Below are 10186 nucleotides of genomic sequence, written 5' to 3'. Positions count from 1 at the left end.
CACCTCATTTATCTTTCATTTGATTTGATTATCCCTGACGGTAACATACTTGCAAAGAGGAAGTACTTGCCATTAAACACTTGATAGACTGTTGATAGGTCGTCGAAAACATTAAAGAGTCGAATGTTATGTTTGAAAAATATTGGACATAACTAGATTTTCCTGATTAATTTCTGCTGCCCCTATTATCAACACAACTTCCAATATTTTTTTTAATTGATCTGCTTCCTGTATATTTGTAATGTTTTTATCATTTTTCTCGACTTATAGTCGACAGAGTTAATACATCAAATATAATTCAGTAAAACTATTCATGATAATAATAACGAATTCAAAAAACACTTTGTGAGATTTTCACTGAACACTTTTACAAAAACGCAACACGTGTTTCGCTATACGAAAGCTTCTTCAGGCGTGTCTTTCCATCAAATATAGTTAATAAATATACAATGTTTACAAGAATTTAAATTTTTAGACGTGTTTTGTTAAATCAGTAGCTTCCTCGGTAGCTTCCGAAGAAGCTACTGAGTTAGCGAAACGCATCTAGAAATTGAAATGTTATTAATTTTCATCAAGTAACGGGTAGGTAGGTAGGTCTGAATTGAGTGGGTCTATTCAACTCTCCACCGCAACCCATGAGGGTTTATTGTGGCTCACACCTATTCACACTCGACCAAAGAAACCCAGCTTCTAAACGAAGCCGATTCGTTTGCATGGTGAGTGGTCTTTCATGTTAGATGGTAAGAGTTCGGATCTGCCGAACTCAAAGAATCTGATTCGGTCCCCAGCGGGGCATGCACAAAGTATATGCTCTGCAGTTTCATCATTTTCCAGACACAGGCGACACACACTGTCTTCCGACAGTCCAAGTCTCTGCTGTCCAAGTCTCTGCTGTTTGGAATCAAGCTTTGAAAGGTGAATAAACGCCTTGGAGTGAGCCAATCCTGGAAGATTCTGCCAGGTCCATAACTTTTCTTGCCATCCAGGTGTTCAGTGTTTGTTTGGCAAAGCCCAAAGCGATGCCAATGACACGTTCTGGTATAATGAAGCCGCTTGCAGCACCCTCCTTTTCAAGAGAGTCAGCAGCTTCATTGCCTTCCAGGCCAGTATGGCCAGGAATCCAGACCAGAGACAATCTGTTTAGTCTTCCTATGGAGGAGAGTCTTTTTTGGCAGTTTGCTACCAATGTAGACGTTGCTCGGTAGGAGCCAAGAGCTTCCAATGCCGCCGCTTGACTGTCCGAGAATATTTTTATTGACTTGTGAGTGAGGTTGGATTTATCCAATCTCTCCGCACACAATTCAATACCGTAAATTTCCGCTTGAAATACAGTCGCATTAGTTCCTAGGCTGTTCACATTTATTCTTCAAACTTCAATCTGAAATGTTATTAATATCTTTTTTCTGATACGTGCAGTCTCGGACTGTTTGGACTGATTTGAAGAGTTTGAAATCATCAGCAAAAAGAAGACAATCTATATATTTCAGAACTGATAGTAAATCATCATTCATGAAAATTATGAATAAATCCTTGTGGTACACCTAACCTAGCTGGAAATTTTTCTGAAATTTTTCAGTTATGTTTGACAATGAAAAACCGATTTTGAAGATAATTCTCCGTTAGTTCCATTTTTTTATTTTATATTTACTCAATTATTATGAAATTTGTTTTAAGATTTCTTATACTATATTTGGTTTCCCCGATATAGCCATTGTAAGTACATACATACATATAGATGGAGCTGAAAAAGTTTTAATTCAGTCCCGTGGTTCGAAGCACACTCGCTCTTTTTAATTAAAACTATTTGCGGCGTAAATGTATTCTCCTATTCATAAATGTATGTAAAAATCTGAGTTTGATTGACTACTGATTCTGCAGCGGGATCCTAGACTATTCGTATTTTTGTTAAAATAATTGACATTTGGCAACACCGCTGTAGACATGATCAATTTTATTGGACAACAGACACGCGGCCAATTTAAACTCTTGCTTCTTGAATTTTTCTTTTTTCTGCAAATATAAAGAGGTATTAGGCTCGATAAGTATAAAATACCTCTAACTCGATCAGTCTATCATCAAACCAGTATCATTTTTAATAGCATGAAACAAGCCCATTTGAGACTTCAACGTTATGAGCTGCCCTCGAGGCTTTAATGTACCTAAGGCCGGCCACTCACGTACAGTTTTAACTGACAGTTAAACCTGTAATGTTAAAACTGACAATTAAAACTGTACGTGTGTGGCTATTTTGATTACAGTTCAACTCCAATTTTTCAACTATACAGTTTAACTGAGAGAAATGAAATTATTCATATTTTTTATTGAAATGACAAACTGAACTGAGTGTATGTGGCGGTTTGAAATGGAATAATTTAAAAACTAGCAGATGGACCGGAATAGATTGACTGGATGGTAGGACACTTGTGTGTTGGAAATGGAATGGAGTTGAAAGAGGTATTAAAAAATGAAACTTTTTCGTTTTGTTTATTTTTTGAATTTTGCTTATATTACTGTGATAATCGCAAAGCGTATGCATCAGAATATTCACTTACAAATACCGTCCATACATTTCAGGCCACTGTCACAAACGACATCGGAGAATCTTCCACCACACTTTTCATCTTTTTCTGAAAAATAAATTATATAAATTATTATCATAGCTGGGTTACGGAAAAATAGATTTCAAACAAACTTTTTTCAATAATGCCCAGGAAAATTCATTTATAAACGCACCGCCGGCCCCCTGGCCGGTACCACCACAGCCGCTGTGTCACTCCATTTTAAATCTCTAATATCTTTGAGAATATTCATTTAAATTATATGTTGCAATGGAACACATTGATCTATATTGAATACACAACGTAGTTAAGGTATAGTCGAAGTTACCTGTATTGTGAATAGTTAAAGCTATCGGCGAAGAAATGATGCCGCTTCGATATAGTCCACGTGGACTGAAGAATTGGCGGTTCGTATTGGATAATTTTTACTAACTGAGTTTAATGATTGGCTAAAGAGTCATAAAATCAAATTTTAAGTCATATTACGCTGACAAATGAAATGCGAGGATGTTTATACCTTCGTGTTGTCAATGTTCAGTTCAGGAACTGATCGCGATTTGAGTGTTGAAATTCGATATTGGTGCAGTTATAATTACCTAAAATTTTTGTTATCTGTTTAAAATGTGGCGTCCTTGGACTAGTACTAATAGTAATAACGAGTGTGATAACAACGCAGACTCTTTCCTGTGTAGTGATTCCAATAGCGATGGTGAACAATGCGAAAAAGAGATACCCGTAAATAAGATTCGGATGCATTTGAATATTGTAACACAGAAAGTATGTTTCAATGTATATAAGAATCTACATCTCAAGTTTGGTTTCGAGGAAAACAAACTATTAAAAGCAACATCAGATTTGACCGAAATTCCTTTCTCAACTGTTCATCTACTAAAATCATTGAAAAAAATATATACGACTCTTACAAAAGCAATGAGATTCCTACAACTGAAATCATAAGGAAGAAATAGAATACTTCCGGTCATAACGTGAGCTGCTGTGACAAAACTCTTCAGAATTGGATAAAGAAACTAGGATTTATATTCAAAATAATAAACAAACGTCAAGCAGTCATGGAAAGCATAAGCATAGTGGAATTTCGTAACAAATATTTAGAACAAATAACTAAATATAGACAAGAACCACGGTAAATTTTCTATTTGGATGAAACTTGATATGACACACACGACACAGTTACGAAAGGGTGGACTGATGGTTTGAGAATGTGTACGCCTAACATGCCTGCAAACAAAGGATAGCGACTAATCATTGTGCCTTGCGGAGAAAGTAAATGATGGGTTCCGAATTCTTTGAAAATACGTGGAAAAAAACTTGAGGACTCCAATGCTGACTATCATAAGAACACGGAAGCTCATATTTTCGAGGAATGGTTTGAAAACACATTGATTTCAAATTTGGATGCGAATAGTGTAATAGTTCTTGACAACGCTTCCTATCATTCGCGACAGCTCATCAAAGTACCGAATAAAAACTCGAGGAAAGATGAAATAAAAAGTTTATTTGATAACAATTTGCATTTTGAAGATAATTATACCAAAAACCAACAATTTGAAATTTTACAGACAAGAACATTTGAAAAAGTGTTTGCCCTTGTATGGCCTCAGTATGGACACACAATACTGAGACTTCCTCCCTATTTTTGGGTTTTCAATCCCATCGAGTTGATTTGGGGAAAATTGAAACAAAGCATCAGGAGTAAAAATAATTCTCCAAAATTTGATAAGAAGGTAATAGAGCTATTTGAATTGAAGGGGTTATATTTTTAGGAGTGATTAATTTTTGGGAAAGAAAGTTTTTGGCTTTCTACTACTCCATCTGATACAAAAAAGGGATGAGAGAATCTTCCAAAGAAAGGAAGGAAGTAATCAATTTGAAAATAAGTAACTCTATACATGGATGTGTAGATCATGCAAAGAAGTAACTTGCTATGCATGTATGTATGTATGTATGTATGTATGTGGGCATATTATGCATTTATATTAAAAATTAATGTAAAGTAAAGGTAAAGTAATGATACCCAAGCATTTTTAGAAAAAAATAATCATAATTATTTGTAATATCTTTTAGTTTATTGCAATGAATAGCCTCAAATTTTATGGGGAGGCTAAGCCTTCCTTGCCTCCTCTGACGAGCCGCCGCTGCTCATTACATAAACCTTTCTGTAAACGTATATACTTGTCCTTCTTCGAACAATTGCGAGCTTAAATACACAACTGCGTGGTGTACAGTGCTGTCTTGCATTTTGTAGACAGTGGAAGCCCATGACAAAATTAAGGGTAACATCCTTCTTTCAGCCGTCCCATAATTTAATTTTGCTGGAAACTGTCAGGCTTTAGGGTGGATAAGATGTACGCAGTATTTTTCAAAGTTGAACTGAACTGACGGTACATCTGTTTCGCACATTTTAGCTCGACGAAACTGAGGCCAAACAATTTCTGCAATGTAGACGATAGCGCCATTAGCCAATCTTTTCGGTTGGTCAATATTGGACCGCAACATATGTAGGTAGTTGTATCAATCTTGAATTTGTATCTTTTTCAAAGTATACTACTATTCTACAAGCCTGTCATCTCATATCCATTTTGAGGTAGTTGTGAAAAAATATGTTGTCCACCGTTTTGTAGCTGCGGCCATCTTGGATTTACAACGATACAGAATTTATTACATTGTATAGTCACAAAACTAAATGTGTGTAGGTACCAAATATCAGCTCAATCTATCAATAGGAAGCAGATCAAACTTCAATTACTGAATTTACCCCAAATAAACAGGGCAAGCTTGATAAAACCGATCAAAAATAGTTTCTTCGAATCAAATCAAGTTAAATGGTTTTATTCATATTTTGGCGACCGTGACAGGATACCTCAATGGAATCAGTAAAGAAAGAAAGAAGGCTCCCCAGAAGACAAGTAGCCTTAATATGCAGGAAATTCGATGCTCTACAAGAAGCAATCCAAAAAGAGATAACCATCGATCAGTACCAGTTACAATGACATGTGAAGAATTTAAAAGATACAATCGCAAAACTAGATGATAATTTGAAAAAATCCTTATTCACTGAAGCAAGCAATGAAGTTTTCAATAGAGAGTAACAAGATACGCATTTCTTTGAAAATAATACTTCGAATGTCAATTCAAATGTGAATCTCTCTTCATTAGAACGAGGGAAAAGAAGAGTCCGTTTACCAAAGATTCAGTTGAGGAAGTTCGAATATTACTGGAGTTTTTTCTCGACACCAAATCGTTATTTTTAACATCTCGACACGTGTTTCGATCACCAAGTGATCATCTTCAAGAGAAAGATTAAACTGTTTAATCTTCCTGTTTAATATTCCTCTTGAAGATGATCACTTGGTGATCGAAACACGTGTCGAGGTGTTAAAAATAACGATTTGGTGACGTGTCGAGGTGTTAAAAATAACGATTTCGTGGTGGGAAAAAACTTCAGTAATATTCATTACTACACCAAAGGTTCCAAACACTGAATCATACGTTGAGGAAGTTCGACTGAAATACAAAGAATTGAATAGGTTTTTGGCGCCAATAAAAAAAATTAATGATGACATAGATGCCGAGGACAAGGAAGAAGGTTCAGCGGCTAGAGAGTTGATTAGTTTTCCACCGTCTGGAACAAACCATCTTGTTGCCGTCGACCAGTTGGAAGAAAGGTCCACTAGAGAAAAACTACTCATAAAGATATATGTCAGAAAGCTTCTCAATTTAGTATGAAGAAGAAAACAGATATATAACTTTATAGTTCATACGATAAATTAGAAACACAACTTCAAGCTTTAGACACACTTGAGGTAATTGAAGAAAAATACCCCTCAATGATATCATTAGATGAATCTGATTAGTTACACGCCTAAATTTGGGAAAGAAAAAAAGTCAACAGAATAAAAATGTCAAATTGAATGCAGAATGATCCGGGTAACCAACACTTAATCTATTATTTATCGATGCTATTGGATTTTTTAAGAAATATAGTGGAATTTGTGGAGAGGATCAACTTATCACACAAAAGGGTTCAAAAAAAGTACAATCGTTCGAAGGAATATACTTCAAAGTGTCAGGAACAAGGTGGGACAATAAAACAGCCCTACATTCTGAAAATCCACCAATATCTGGAAAGGGTCAGAAAAGTCCAAATTGTTTATTTTGTGATAAATCCCATTCAACAGGCGTGCAAAAATGCACAGTCTTTTTTCTAGATAAGAAAAAAGAATGTACAATGATACAAAAAAAAGGTTTTTTTGTTCGAGAACAACCTATGCAATCACAAATTCTCGAGCATTTGTGAAATGTATGATATGCTCAAAAAGAATTATCCAATAATGTATGTTTTCCGTTTCAGCTACAAATATACAAATGAAAAATAAGCTTCAGTGAGATCCAACACCAGACAGCGCTGTGCATACACGCCATAGGTATCTTTAGTGATGTTAGACTGAACCACAAATGCATTGTGGAACTCAACTGTCCTCAAAGACAAGGTTAAGTAAGTAGGTAGAATAATATCTTCTTTAACCAACAAATAAAATCTTCGAATATCAAACATAAAGGATCCTCTCACAAGTCTATAGTGAACTTCGTAATAATTGTGATTTTAGAGCAAACAATTGTAATTGATCATTCAAGTATGTATGTCCATTCACTTTCATGAAATAAAGATCAAGGATCGCCAAGGCCGTTTCAACTGACTGATTTGCTAATTTCATTGTTTTGAAGTTTGTTACCATCTGTGAGCTTATTTTCTTGCTGAAATCAGAGACAACACATTTATGACCCAACACCGAACAAATCTGTTTCGATCCGCCATATGTTTCATCAGTGGTTCTAGGTTGAATCACGAATGCATTGTTGGTCTTAACTGTCCTTAAGGTGTAAGTCAGAGTAAGTTATGGCGGTGGCATATCCCTTTATTTCTTCAACTTTATACAAAAAAGTGTGGAATACCTCCGAAAAAAGTAACACGCAGGGCGCTCCACACAATAAGGCCGCTGAAGCCACAAGAACTGTTTTGTTTGGATGCAGTGTCTCATAGTGTTGTAACAGATGAGACTGACAACTGGCAATTGAACATAACCCTGTACAGCCCCGTCCAAACGCTTTCCAAATCAAGAAAACCAATCCCCGCCTTGCAGTTCGGACGATTGAACGGCGGGTACACAAGATGAAAGACAACACGCGTTTTGTTTTCAATGTGTGATGGATTACAGGGCGGCCAACATGACCTTTGAGCCCGCAGTGCGGCGAATAGCCGCCAAACAACGGGGTATCCATCACTCTTTGAGTCAAGGCGCGCTGCTGACCACCAAATAGCACTGCCTTGATAGGATACGAATGCTGGTGGCTGCTAAGATCACTAGTGAGGCGAGCGAGAAGTATCGCGGAAAACCTCAGGTTCCGCGAGAAACCTTCTCGCTTTTTTTAATAGCCTCCGCGTGTTATGTATTATCGGCCGACCGCTGATTAAGCGAAATCCTTCTGAAGAGCATCTATGAATACCCTCTGTCACTCGACTTAGACACTCTAGCCCTAGCGCAGCTCAAAACTTTCAGTAGGGAGCTTCGCCATCCTAGACTCAATGAACTGCGCAACACGTTAACCCAGGATGACGTTCGAACAGCTCTTGTAGGTTCCAAAAACTTTGCTGCTGCAGGCCCAGATGGGCTGAACACTCATTGGTGGAAAAACCAACCAAGCACACACCGCCATCTGGCCAGAGTATTCAACTCATGGCTGGACGGACTGCAGCCGATTTTAGATTGATTTGTCGAGGGGCAGGCCGTTCTCATCCCCAAAAGCGGAAATTTGTCGATTCCTAAGAATTACACACCGATGACGAGCATCTTCTACACACGAAGACGGAAACTGAGGGGTTCATCATGCCCTGTCAGGATGTTGTTGTCAACATATTAGTCTACCGTAGTCGCGTGATGGGTATAGAGGTTCCTGACACACGGGGTAGGGCCTGCCGCAAGGCGACTGTGACACTAATGCTCTTACTGTCAGCATGTCAAGCATATGCGACATATCGCGGTTCTTTTACGGTATTGACGAGACACCGGTGTTGCCCTACGACGCCCGGGGGATATCGAATCCGATTCAGGGAACGAGAAATGCCGAATGTATTGGAACTATTCGTTCCCCACCCTCTGGTTCATATAAGCCAATAAGCTTGATATAATTCTTCTCGACCATCAGAGCGAAACAATATTTGTCATGGAGTTTTCAGCTCCTTATGAGACGAATATCGTCCGAAAAGAGGTGGAAATGGTTGTTTTGATTATTGGTGGAGTCCTCTCTACTTTTGAATCTCAAGATCGTGCTGGTTCGCCGCGCTAAGGCAGAAATCTTAGCCGGAAAGATGCAGATACTGTCATTCTTGGCTCACTTGCTTAGGACACATTATTCTCGGACCCAATGGTTGATAATGCTGGCGCGCCCTCCCGAATGTATCGGGGCTTCGGGGGATAGGCAGCGCAGCCTTAGGGAACAATAATGATAATATCTTTATTAATTTCAGAAAAAAACAGATGAGTGTACATTGAAGTAGAAACAAATATCATCCGAAAATAAAAGGCGACTTTCAATATAAACAATGAAAATACACTGTTAAATCGCTCTTACATTCCATACTTATATCATTCAAATGAGCGTTAAAAATGAAGAAAAGAGAATTGAAACTTTCTATGTTCTTAACCACTTTTATTTGTAACTAACGTTACTGCAGTTTCGTCCTGCAAGGACATTTTCAAACTCATACATTAAACATTACAGTTACTAACAATCGAAACTGGTGCCGTAACTTGGTTTGAAATCTTTTAATTTTCATTTCTTGTTAATAATAATTTTTAATTTTCAGCTTGTATACTTATTCAATTTTTTTATTGTTTTGGTTGTTGCTTGTATGCTATTTTTTTGTAATTTTCAGGTTTTTGTTCAATAAAATTGTTATTTTTCGGTTAATCTTTTTTAATTTTTACAGATTCTTTCAGGGATTTCAAATCAATTTATATTATATTAGACAATTGAAGTCCCAACTGATGAAATACACCACGAAACATTGTCAACCACCTTCAAACAAATCTAATTACCCTTTGCACCATACGAGTCAAAATAAGATCTTAGGAGTTATAGGGAAATTAAAACTACCTATCGCTCGTGAAAATGAACTCCAGCGGCCATCGCTATTCCGTTTCCGTTACGCTAGTTGCACACACACCGATTTTGGATGGCCAGTATAAAATCGGTCGATATTTTATTGGTAGCGGGTGCTTGCATACTCACCGGATTTTGGCCGGTCAAACAATCAGTTGCTTTGTTGTCGTAATTAGCACGCACTACCAAAACGAAGTTAATGCGTAGTAACTACAATTTCACCGAGCATTCGAGACTGGAATGGTCGTAAAAAACCAGTGAGTATGCAAGAGTGTAGTTAGTCATGTACGCCACTACTTCCCGGTACTGCCGGCGATACAGTGGCAGTGGACGGCTGCTCACCGTTATTTTACCGGCGACGATCACCGGTCGGCATGTGTGCAAGGTTCCGTTCCCACATGTGGTTCACTATTGGAATTTGGACGACCAGTACAAAGTCGGCCGTC

This window comes from Leptinotarsa decemlineata, unplaced genomic scaffold (genome assembly GCF_025532065.1).
Source record: "Leptinotarsa decemlineata unplaced genomic scaffold, Ldec_3_MD MMD2_tig00026328_RagTag_RagTag, whole genome shotgun sequence".
Taxonomy (NCBI): Eukaryota; Metazoa; Arthropoda; class Insecta; order Coleoptera; family Chrysomelidae; genus Leptinotarsa; species Leptinotarsa decemlineata.
Note: the sequence above shows the minus strand (reverse complement) of the source record.